This window comes from Gavialis gangeticus, unplaced genomic scaffold (assembly GCF_001723915.1).
Source record: "Gavialis gangeticus isolate Ggan-Ray unplaced genomic scaffold, GavGan_comp1, whole genome shotgun sequence".
Classification (NCBI taxonomy): domain Eukaryota; kingdom Metazoa; phylum Chordata; order Crocodylia; family Gavialidae; genus Gavialis; species Gavialis gangeticus.
In genome coordinates, this window is record NW_017729004.1 from 15,082,211 (window position 1) to 15,094,162 (window position 11,952).

The 11,952-nt window shown below is 44.8% G+C and overlaps 1 protein-coding gene across 6 annotated transcripts in view; it reads left to right on the top strand.

Annotated features, from left to right (window-relative positions):
• GALNT11 (polypeptide N-acetylgalactosaminyltransferase 11) overlaps positions 1 to 11,952 on the top strand; it is a 106,057-nt gene that overhangs the window by 25,019 nt on the left and 69,086 nt on the right. For 2 of the 6 annotated variants that reach the window (XM_019508125.1, XM_019508131.1), the window contains exon 1: positions 8,751 to 8,860. The exons of 1 other annotated variant lie outside the window; for it this stretch is intronic. The gene's annotated coding sequence lies outside the window, so the exon portion shown is untranslated. Of the gene's footprint in view, positions 1 to 1,926; positions 2,074 to 8,692; positions 8,861 to 9,936; positions 9,960 to 11,952 lie in introns of those variants that run through there. 3 more of the 6 variants (XM_019508127.1, XM_019508128.1, XM_019508130.1) reach the window with 3 other exon arrangements.

Genomic DNA, 11,952 nt, shown 5'->3' on the forward strand with positions numbered 1-11,952 from the left:
CCTTCCTTCTAGCATGCCCATATCCCCCCACATCTTAGTGTCATCAGCAAATTTGAACATCCCTCCAGGTTGAAAATGACCCGTCCACCACCACTCTCTGGGTGCAGCCCTCCAACCAACTAGTGACCCATTTGACTGTGTGGGTATTGATGCCGCAGTCTCCAAGTTTTTTAATGAGAATGGGGTGAGAGTCAGTGTCGAAGGCCTTCCTGAAGTCCAGAAAGACCATATCCACTGCTACCCCTGCGTCTAAGGATTTTGTGGTCTGGTCATAGAAGGCCACCAGGTTGGTCTGACAGGACCTGCCTCTAATGAACCCGTGTTGGTTGCCCCTGAGCATAATCTCCCCTGCTGGCCCCTCGCAGACATGCGTCAGGATAATTCTCTCAAAAAGCTTACCCAGGACTGAGGTAAGATTAACTGGCCTATAGTTTCCTGCCTAACTGTGAAGACTTAACTCTGCTAATGTATTTAGATGTAATTTTTCCAGATGATAAAGGAAAAAAAGCATTAGAACAAGAAGAAAGTGCACAAAGGAACTTTGTGCTTCAAGTCTCAACCTCTTCTGGTGTGGGGAAAATAAGCTGATAGGCTGTGAATTCTAGCTCTGGTTGGCAAGATGGAAACAGATGGTCTCCTTCATGCTGGCTCCATGAGGACAGCTGTGACCTTTGGGAATGATGGGATTTGTCAGTCCTGTTGAAGCAGCCTTGCCTAACTAATGCTTCTGACCCTTACATGCAGGCAACCTAGGTGTCCTGTAAAGTTCTTTCGTCTGAGCCCAGAAATGCTTTAGAAGTATTTTCTCCTGCACAAATGAAAGTGAAATCCTGCGGTGAATTCTATGCAACATTTTGTCTTCATGGATCTTATTGCAGGATTGGACCTTAGTCCAACCTGCCACATGAGTTCAGCCAGGAATGTGTGCGTAGTATGCTGTGCATGCTCAATACAGACAAGCTCAGTGAAATCAAACCTAATTTTTAGTGGCCCACTCAAAAGTACTTTTGCTCACAGAGGTATATTTGGCTGCCAAATGTAAGTGCTATTTCCCAGCTTTTTTGTCCAAAGAATTATTCAAAAGAAGAAGTCTCAGGATTTTCTTATAACGAGGGGAAAATGTGTTTTCACTTGTACTAGCTTTAGGAAAAACAAGCCAAACCACTTTTGCTCAATTAACAAACAGAGAATTGAGAAGAAGAAAAGTCTAAAAAATTTCAGCCAGAACACTGGAAGTTTACAAGTTCAACTGATTTGAAAAGCAAGGAGCAAATGAGCGATCAGAATGGAAATATTTGTACAGCTTTAACAGTCCCCTAATGCTCCCGTTACAATCCATGTTGGGTAGATGCTGTGATGATGGATACTTCAGTAATATCCTAGACTGGTGGTTCTCAACCTTTTTAGATTCAAGGCACCCCTCCATAACTTACGTGAACTGAGTGGTGCCCCATTTCAAAAATTAACTTATGATATTTATTACAGTGCATACCTCTTTGCAGAGGGGCTGGGCAATAGGGGTGCTTGAACAGCCAGGCAGGGACTGAGCCTGGGTTGGTGCTTATCTGTTTTATCTCCTCATAGCTGGCTTATCTACTTTCACTTTGGGGCATTCTTCAGAGTATCTTGGGGTACACTTGGGTGCTCCTACCCCCTGGCTGAGAATCACTGTCCTAGATGTAGTTAGCGTTTACACTTCTGCAGTAATCAGCAGCACAAAGTCTTACCACTGCTTGTGCTGCCAAACATATGGATCATGCATTAGTTTAAAAAAAAATTCACAGTGCTCTCTCTGGGGCAGGAGATGCAGCCGGATCAGAAATAGTTTTGCAGCATTCATTTCCTAAGATCTCATCCAAATTAGCCTGTCGTCAGAGAGAGACGTGTGCTTGTTACTAGCCTCCTTGGGACTTATAAGCAGTACTCAGAAGCAAAGTGTTCAGTGTCAGACTCAGTGTTTTATTGTTTGTTGGGACTGAAGAGACCAGCTGGATTTGACCTAGCTGCAGTAGTAAATATGCTTTCACCACGTAACCTTGCCTGTTTTTGTGGTGTTGGCTCTGCTGGAGAAAGGTGAGCGCTTTTTTTGCCCCGCTACTAATTGTTTTGTATTCATCCTTTTCTTTTAGGGCTCTAATTTGCAAAGGAGTAAGTAGGTAGCTTTTAAACCTTTATAAATGTATTGGGAAATTTACTTCCATGGGGTTGACCTTGCAGGCTTTTTAGCATATGTCTGATAAGTGTTGTACAGAGCACTGGAGTCTTGTTGAAAACTAGTGTATTTAGATATGAACGCTTGCTTGTTTAATGGAGGAGAGGCTGAATCAAAGGCCACTGTTCAATGTGTCTTTAATTATAGCTGTGTCTGCAAGGGGTGATTGGTGGATGACTCCCAGGATGTGTGTTGTATGCATTACAAAATACCCTCAGATTTAAAAAAAAATTTTTTTTTTTTGGAACTAGCACACAGGTCGTCCCATTTGTCTAGGAGCTGTTTCAGCTAGTGAAAAGAAAATACCTTTGCACTGATGAGAAGAGAAATCTTTGTTAGCATCTCAAAGGAAGAGGATGTTGTGAGCGGCATGCTGTGTGTTTGTGCGCCAGATGGCTTAAAATGACAGCCAGCAAAGTAATCCTACATCACCACACGTTGTTAAGAAGAGGGCTAGGCAAGAGAATGCCGTAGGTGGATGGGTGCCGGGTGTGTGGGTAGACAGCAGCATCCTGGCGTGAAAGGAGGACTGTGCAGCACAGCTGGGTAAACCCAGCTTCTGACCACCACTTCATTAGCTTGGCGTTGAACACTTTCTGGTATTTATAAGTTGGTATTTCTAATCCAAATGTACTTGAATTCTCTAAGCATGAACTGGACTCTTATGAATCTGACGCCAGGCTGTATCACTAATCAGACCTAACATATTGGTATTCTGCCTGTGTTATCGTGTGTATTGATGAGAGAGTCTGCTATTGAGGGGATTTTATTTTCCCCTTCAAAAGAAGTCTAGCTGTTCTGTGCCTATACACCCTGGTTGGTTAAACCTGTGCAAGTGTGAGGGTACCCTACTGTACTCCGTCACCCAGCAAAGGGTCGCACCGACATGGTTTTCACAGGTGCTCAGCACCTGCAGCTTCCGTGGACTGCAGTTCAGTTCATTGCTGACCATTAGACAGCACTTCTGAAAATCAGGTGACAATTAGCCTGTTTCCCTATCTGTAAGATGAAGTAAATATACTGTATTTGGAGGTTAAATTGCCTGTTGAGTGCCTTAATGGCAGGAGCTGTAATATGAAGATATATTAATATGTTGTATACTTTACTTCAGATGCAGGAAGGTGGGTGTGTGCAACTCCTGCTGATTTCGGTAAAATGCCGTGACTCCCATTTGACCCTGAGGTCATCAGCTACTTGCTTAGGTCTTTCAAAGCTGCTTTTCATAGACTCGTCTTATTTAAATGAACGGGCACGTACTCCTAGATTTGTACTGTGCAATTAGGATATGGCAAACTTTATCCCACATCCCCAGAATCAGGCATCCTGCCATGCCATGTGCATGACAGGACTCATGATTTTTTTGGATCCAGAATAAAATTTGTCATATCCCAATCTTGCAACAGGTGGGTGAGGAGCCCACCATCGAGGACTCTGTCCCTGATGCCAGGGTGCTCCAGGAAATGCAGTACTGGGGCTCGCCCTGATGTTGTGCTTCCCATTGCACCCTTTCAACTTGCATGGGGAGTTCTCAGCTGATGGGATCTCTGTGCATCAGCAGGCTGACAGCTGTGATTCAGCCTTGCGTGCGGCCTGCCAATGTCCCCATGTGAAATATTTTTGTGACTAGTTTCTTGTTTGGTTGCACCATTAATTGCCTGACTGTATGGCAGGTTTACTATTTATGATGTGATTTACATGTTAATTGTCATGAACATAATGTCTGTAGGAGGCCTTAGAGCCTTTTCCTCCTTATTTACTCACAGCTGGTTGCTGGCCGTTATGTAGGGTGACCATTTTTAATGGTTTTCAGCTTGAGAAAGTTGCCTAATTTCTCCCCCCATTTTCCTTCTCTTTCCTCAATTTACAAGTTAAGAAACTGGGAGAATGAGATTTGTGTTGTGATGCTTTAAAGTAAAAAGCCCATGTAAGAACTGAGATTACACACTAGTTTGTTGCAACATAGTCTCATTTGCAGTGTACAGTAGCTGACTCCTTCTGTAATGGCAATAATTTAAACAGTTGGAAACCCTGCATTTCGTGAATGAAAGAAAATCCTCTTCAGTAGATTGTGCTGGTGGGTGAATCTCATGTGCTAGTAAGAAGATGGTAGAAACTTATTTGTTGGGAGTCAAATCGGGTGGATGAATGGTCAGCTGTTTACTTTTGCTCTTGAATCTAAGCTTTTGTTTAAATGTTTCTGGCCTTTGAACAGAAGAAAATCATTGGAGTGTGAGCCAAGTGTCAGACACTGCAGTGATATCTGCTGAAATGGTAGTTCTTGGGTGGTATGAAAAGGTTAATTAGTGTTAACTGTAAATCCAGGAGGACATAAGGATTGCCATTTCCTGGGTCCAACCATAGATCAGTGATTCTCAACCTTTTTTTTAGACTCAAAGTACCCCTTGGCAGACTTGATGCACTCCTGGGAAAATGCCAGCTCTTAGTTTTCACTTGTTTTTTGATGACAGAAATATAACAGAGCAATTTTTCTGTTGCAAAGAACTGAGGAAGACCCCAGTGTTTTTGACTCTATGGGTTCTTATTTGAGTCCTCTGGGTTTACCTTGTGAACCATATTTGTACATTTAACAGTGCTTAGCATTGTGTGGCACCCTACAGCACCCTTGAAAGGACCTCTCTCAAGGCTTTGCAGAGGCTCCTAGGGTGTCTGTAGTTTTAAGAGGTGCGGTACTTGCCTTCTGCTGCTTCTGAGGGTTCATGTACAAGCAGCAGCTCTTTAATCTGAGAGGTTTCCCTGTACAAGACTTGGGCAAACTGCCAGATTTCTGCCAGCACCTCCCTCAGCTCTGGAAGTTGGTCTCTTGTCTTAGATCTGTAGATGCAGAGACCTCCCAGCTGAAAAAAACACAGCTGGTGGTGCAGGTAACAGGGGTCCCCTGCGTGTGCTGGAATATAATCCTGGTTCACGTTACTTGTATCAGAGACCCCCTGGACTTTGTCAGGCAGGGATGGGCAGATTCCTTTGCAGCGGCCCAGAGCAGGGAGCTGCCCATGCCATGTTCTCCAAGCTGCTTGCTTCAGAAGGGCAAGGCTATCCTGCCACCAACCTTCCTTGCCCATGCCCAACAGGTCTGGTGAGAGGGCAGTCTCTGGCTGCCACATCCCACAGCGCTCTGGAGCTTTTTGTGGGACTCCTGCCTTAGCAGCCCCCCTGGCATTCTCTGCTACCCCCTCTGAGCAGCCTAGGGGACATCAAACCTGTTCATCCTCATCACCTTCATATACTCATACTCCATACCATTCACCACCTTGCCCTCACATTTTGTCTAGACACAACCTGGTGAGGGTCTTTTGAGGGTGAGGAGCCCTGGTGCACCTCAATCCCATGACCCACCAGGGATATAGGCTGGCAAGTCCTGCATGGAGTCTTCAAGCAGAATTTCACTGGGCAACATCCTTTGACTCCTTAGATGCCTTCATGGGGCAGTGGGCACTAACCACATTTCTGTGCTTGGTGCCCTCCCTTGGCATACTGGTTATTAGCCTGTAACCTTCACTCCCATTCCTGTTGTTTATTGTCCCTAGGAATCAGTTGTTGTTCAACTAGTAGTTGTCCTGGTGGGTCTAGGCTCAGTGTCATGGCACGATAGTCTTGTTTCACGCAGTGGCAGAGAGTAGATGCCGATGGGGATGGCAAACAGGGTATGTCCAGAATGCCCAGTGAAGATGACTTCAGTTCTTACTGCTGTTAAGGATAAACTTTTGCTCCAAACATGGAAATTGTTTTCATGCAGTTATTGCAAGTGACACCTAAACTTGACTTTGTGAGTGGGAGAGTGCTCCCCCCCCCCCGGTCTAACCCATATTTATTATACTGTAAATACTGCTTTTTCTAGAAACTCTGCAGAGATGAAAACTAAAAACAATGTTGGTGTGGGAATTGGGGGAGAGGGGGAAACTTTGTTAACAAAGACTTCGCTGTTGCCCAAGATTTGCATCAGAAGGAAGGAAGCTGTTGGCAAGTTAAGGATATCAAAGGAGGAAGCACAGATACTTGGATAAAGCTAAGGTAATGAAGTGATGTTTTCTCCTAAGTATTGTAGCCACTCCTTCAGAAAGATCTTCCACAGGTTTGTCCCCTTACTTCCACCGACAACTATAATATCAGTTTTAGCAACTTCTTACATTTCTGATTAAAAAAACTAGGAGCGTGCACACACCCACACGCATCTCTTGTCTTCCCTTCACAAAAAAGGTCGAGCACTTCCAGGCAACCTTACATGAAGTTAGTGGCATGTTTCAGAAGACCTATTTTGGAGAAGCCAAAGCTGTATTTATATTGCTTTCTCACACAGTTCTGACTCCTGTTTCAAAAAGTTGAGGTTAAGCTGTTCCTCTGTTTGACCTCTGACAAGCTCAAGTTTTGGCAGAGTGACAACATCTAGTCAGAAGGTGAGTTTACAAAACCTTTGAGGTGAAGCCAAACAAATGCTGGTCTTTAAGCAAGGGCTGGTTAAAGTTCTTCTAACTGTCCCTTACTCTTTAAGCCAAACTCTTGTGAAATGCATTCTGTACTTAGTGTTTTCCTGCAACATTTGAAGGCTCAGGTGTCGGGCAGTTCAATATTTGTTAGAATGAGTTACCTGTTGGGGCAGGGTCAGCTGTTTGACATTGTGTCATTGTTTCTGGCCACTTATTAATGGATTTAAACATTAGCACTTTTGATGATTGATTCAGTCCCTAGGTTAGGAATGGGAGGAGGTGGTGTATCTTACTACTTATGTTGAGGAGGTGGGTGACATTGAAATGAGATGCAGTATAGTTTCTCCAGGATGTGCCTGGGAGTCAGGGTTTGGGGATTTTTCCCTGCTCTGCTGACTGACATGCTTTTAGTAAACTGCTCAAACTCTATCAATGCAGTATTTATACTGCTGTTAAAAAAGGCAAAAAAAAAAGTAATAAGTAACTTGGACAACTTTTGTTAATTCTGTTACTCGTCACTGTAACAAAGAGATGATGAAAGGATAGCTTTCATTTTGTTCATTTGACTTTTTTTTATACAGTTTTATAATTTTCCCAGTTATAAATGTAGGGGAGTTGTAACCAAGATAGTCCAAATAATATGTGAGATGTAAAAGTTGTTTAGAAGTGGTTTTTTGGTGATATCTTTTATTGGACCAACTGTATAGCTGGGGGAGAGGTTAAACAAGCTTTTGGGCACAAAATGCCTTCCTTCATTTTGTGCCGGAGAGCTGTCTGGCATCTCTCCCAATTAGATAGCTAATACATTTTGCTTTCCAAGTATATGTGGACAGTTTTTCCACTTCTGTGGGTCTCTTTGAGAAGCTATGGCTAGCAGAAAAATGTTTTGGGGGCTGTTTGGTCAACCCTCAGGATTGTGCTTGAATTTTTTTTCAACTTCTTCTTCTGTCTGCCTGACTGCTTGAAATCTGTTTACCTGAAAATGTAGAAAACCTCTCCCAGTCCTGTGTTGCTATGTCTTGTGCTTCCATTTCCCTACCTACAAACAGGTTGTGATGTCCTTGATACAGGAACTGCTTTCAGTGCTTGGCCAGTATATGAGAGTCCCTCGGGGCTCTAGCATTATAGATAATAAATAATATCCCCTGATTTACTGCACAGGATGTTGTGATGTTTAATTAACATTTATAATGTGCTCTGAGATAATTGGTGTTGTTAATGGGTATAAATGTTCATTATGAGGCTTAACATCTTATCTGTGGACAAAAAATGCTGGTATCTCTTCCTGCTTTGTATTCATCCAGGATGTCCTCCTGGAGGAAAGAGAATAATTGTTTGCTTAAGGTATTTTGAGAATTCCTATATTGACACCTATTGCCTTTCAGTAATGATGGGGAAAATGCCATAGCTGACTCCAGTCTAGTCCATGCTGTAACCCCAAGGGACCTTATTAAGAACAGCTCCCTCTGGTATGCTTAAAGCCTGCATTGCTATATTGTATTTGATCTTTTTGTGTGCATTTTTAGTTAGGTTACTCTTCACACCACAAAACAGTCATGCTTTAATCGTGTGTTAGAGTGGGCCTCTTGTGGTGACTACATCTTTTTATTTGTAACATAAATGAGGTTGTACTTTTATCTGTTGGTAGAATTTATCATCTGGTTAATTAAATTTTGCTTCTTTCCTTAAAGGGTTTGGAATGAACTATTTAAGCCTGCTGCCTTTGCCTAGGTGAACTCTAAGGCCAGTAACACAGAACTGTATATTTAATTGTGTGATCAGGAATGCTGATGCTACCCAGGCAGTGTGTATATGTAGGTGCATACAAAAATCAGTTTTTCTAAATGGACCTTAAATCTTCACCACACACCTTCTCAGTGCATCCCTAGTTGAGTGGTGAGGACACTGGTAAGAGATCCTGAGATAAGAGCAGGTAGGTAGTCTGAGAGGCAGGTTCTTCTTCACAGCATCTGGATGCGTGAGCAGCTTGCTGGCTCAGCAGTATATGATTCAGCTTTTAATCCTCCAGTTTCAAAATCCTACAGGAGGAGGTCAGCTGGGAGAAAAGACATTACCTTGAGCGCTTACAACACCGCTATAATGTGATGTTGCGTGTCCAGCTGAAGAGAGATGTTGGACGAGATGGTCAGTGGATACTTCAAAGAGGAAAAAGTTGTGTTCCAGAAAAGTTTGCAGAGCTACAGAGGTGAGCAGCTTGGCTAGAGAGATGGTCTTACTGGCAGTGACCAGATAGCGTGGATAGAGGGGAGGAGACTGTGCTCTGCTAACGGAGCAGGGAGGGGAGTGGGCAAATTGGATCTTAAGCTGTGTGCTTGGAGCCCAGGTCAGTTTGCTATAAGCATAGTGCAAAGCAGGATTTTTCTTGTGTTGGAGTCAGGAAGGTGAGGGCTGGGTGGAGACATCTGCCAGGTCCTTTGTATATGCTGTCTTGACCTGTTAGTGTTCTTGCCCTGAAGGTGGGGCTGGCTTTGCCCTGCAGTTCCATCCTTGTGCTTCCTTCCAGTGATCATATACACCTATTCCTTGGGTCTGGCTAGCACAGCGATGCTCAACCAGGGTGTTAGGGCACTCCAGGGTGCCACAGGGTATAAGGAGATGATCCAAGCTCAGGCATGTCCCTGCCTAAATGATCCCCCACCCTTACTGCCCAGGCCCTTGTGTAAGGAGGTAAGCCCTGTAATATATACACTCGTTTTTTAAATTGGGTGTCATGCAAATAACCAAAGTTACGGAGGGGGGCCTGGAGTCCAGTGGGAGGTGCCTTGAGTCTAAAAAGGTCAAGAACCACTGGGCTAGCCTGCCCAAGAAATTGGGTAAACGAGTTTGCAGGAAGCCCGCAATGAGCTCTTCGGTGGTGGGGCAGTACTGCTAGCTGTACGTGAGCTCACAAGGTTAAAGCTGGCTCAGACACGACTATATGAGTTAGTCTTTGCAGGGCAGGTTTACTTTTAGATGTCTTTGAAAGAAAATATCTGTCTAAGGAAGCGTGAAGAAGGAAGGTAATCAGTGGTCAGAAATGGTTGGTCTGTGCTGTAAGAAATGTGCTTCTGTGTGTGTGAGTCAAGGGTTGTAATTGTGTGTGTACCTCTCACGAGGTTCAGTAAGAACAAGTGCAAAGTCCTTAGAACGAAACAATCCCATGCACCAGAACAGGCTGGGGGCTGACTGGCTGGGCAGCAGCTCCGCAGAAAAGGACTTGGGGGTTACAGTGCACAATACGATGCATATGAGCCAACAGTGTGCCCTTGTTGCCAGGAAGGCTAACGGCCTACTGTGCTGCATTGGTAGGTGTGTTGCCAGCAGATAAGAGGAGAGGCTGAGGGAGCTCGTCTTATTTAGTCTGGAGAAGAAACGACTGAGAGGGGATTCAATAGCAGCAGCCTTCAACTGCCTGAAGTGGGGTTCAGAAGAGGCTGGATCTGGACTGTTCTTAGTGGTGACAGATGACCGAACAGGGAGCAATGGGCTCAAGTTGCAGCAAGAGAAGTTTAAATTAGATATTAGGAAAATTTTTCTCATGAGGAGGGTAGTAAAGCACTGGAACAGGTTTCCCAGAGAGGCTGGGGAATCTCCATCCTTGGAGGTTTTTAAGACCTAGGTAGATAAAGCTTTGGCTGGGATGATCTAGTTGAGGATGGTCCTGCTTTGAGCGGGGGGTTGGATTAGATGTGACCTCCTGAGGTCCCATTGAACCCTAATTTTCTATGATTCTCTGATAGCCAGTGGGAATGGGAACACCTGTACCATATATAGAGAAGCAGCATATTCACCTAGATCTGATGTTAAAGCAGATTTCTCTCCTCTCCTGCCATGCAGATAACTGGCTATTGCAGTGTCCAGAAACTTCTGAGCCATGGGCTGGAACAACCTATGCCCATATGCTGCTGGCCTCTGTGCTAATGCATATAGTGTAGATGAGCTCTAATGGTTTGCAGGTTAACCAGCCAGAGCCAGGATTATACTGAATGGCTGTACCTGGCTGTCCAGTTGCCTTGCTTTTCTGCATCCTTCTGCGTTTTCTGGAACTTGGGTTCACTGTGGCAACATCCTTGACTTTCATTAACATGGCGAATAGAAGACCAGTTTGTTTTTTACACTGAGCCACCTAGATCTGGCGGGGAGGGGAAATATTCAGAAATCTACAGATCTTTTTGGTATCCTTTACTAGAGCATTGGAGAATGGGTGTTTTCCACCAGTTGAGCAGGTCAGCTGTATGCAGAAGGGACAGCACACGACCTAAATCCTGTTATGTCACACTTAACCTTTCAGGCTTAAACCATGTCAGCTGGTTCTTTGCGCAGGGCTGAAATTCAGCCAGCTGGTAAATATTTATCTGAAAAAAATTAAATAAGTAAAGGAGCAGTAGATGGTCTGAGCTGACAAACTATGTTTGAATTGTGACATAGGCTCTGTGTATTCTTAGCCAAGTCCTTTAGGATCGGATCCTGCACCACTGCAAGAAGTGCAAGTTCTTCATTGCAGACTTCAGTGGAAGCCTGATCACAGCTGTCATCCCTTTTGTGTTTACCACTTACAAGAAATGTGATGTTTTCAGGACATATAGACACTTTATAGTTTTGAAGATGACTTAGACGCAAGTCTTATTCCAGTTTGTTCTTTGCCAGACTCAGTTGGGGAGTTCTGGTGAAGACTTCTGACAAGCTGAGAAATCTGGTCTTTCACAAATATTGAGAGTTACAGAAAGATGGAAACGTTTTTTTTTAAAAGTACGCAAATTTACCACCTATTTAATATAATTAAATTAGGACTATCTACCTCAGCCATTCCCAATTTGTGGTACGTGTACCCCCAGTGGTATGCAGACAACCTGTCAGTGGTAGATGGCAGCAGCAGGTGGGGTGCTCGGGGCACTTGTGCCCGGTGGGGTGCAGCTGTGGCCAGCGCTGCACGTCTTAGCAAGGGTTGTAGCTTCTACTGGGCCGCCTGTATCGCCAGTGCTCCCTGTGCACATATGCAGCCCTTGCACTTGTCGGGCACGGGAGGTAAGCCCTGCATGCTGGAAGTGTCTGTCTTCCCCACCGGGGCTCTGCGGCATGGGAGGAAAGCCCCAGGCACCTTCCCCTGGGGGTGGGAAAGGCAGCTGGTTTCAGCATGTGGGGCTTCCCTCCTGTGCCTGGCAAGTGCAGAAAGTGCCAGTGATACAGACTGCCCAGCAGAGGACGCATCCCTCACTGCGATGTGCAGCGCTGGCCGGAGCTGCACCCTGCTGAGTGCCCTGAGCTCCCCCGCCTGCTGCTGTACCGTGGGGGGGGGGG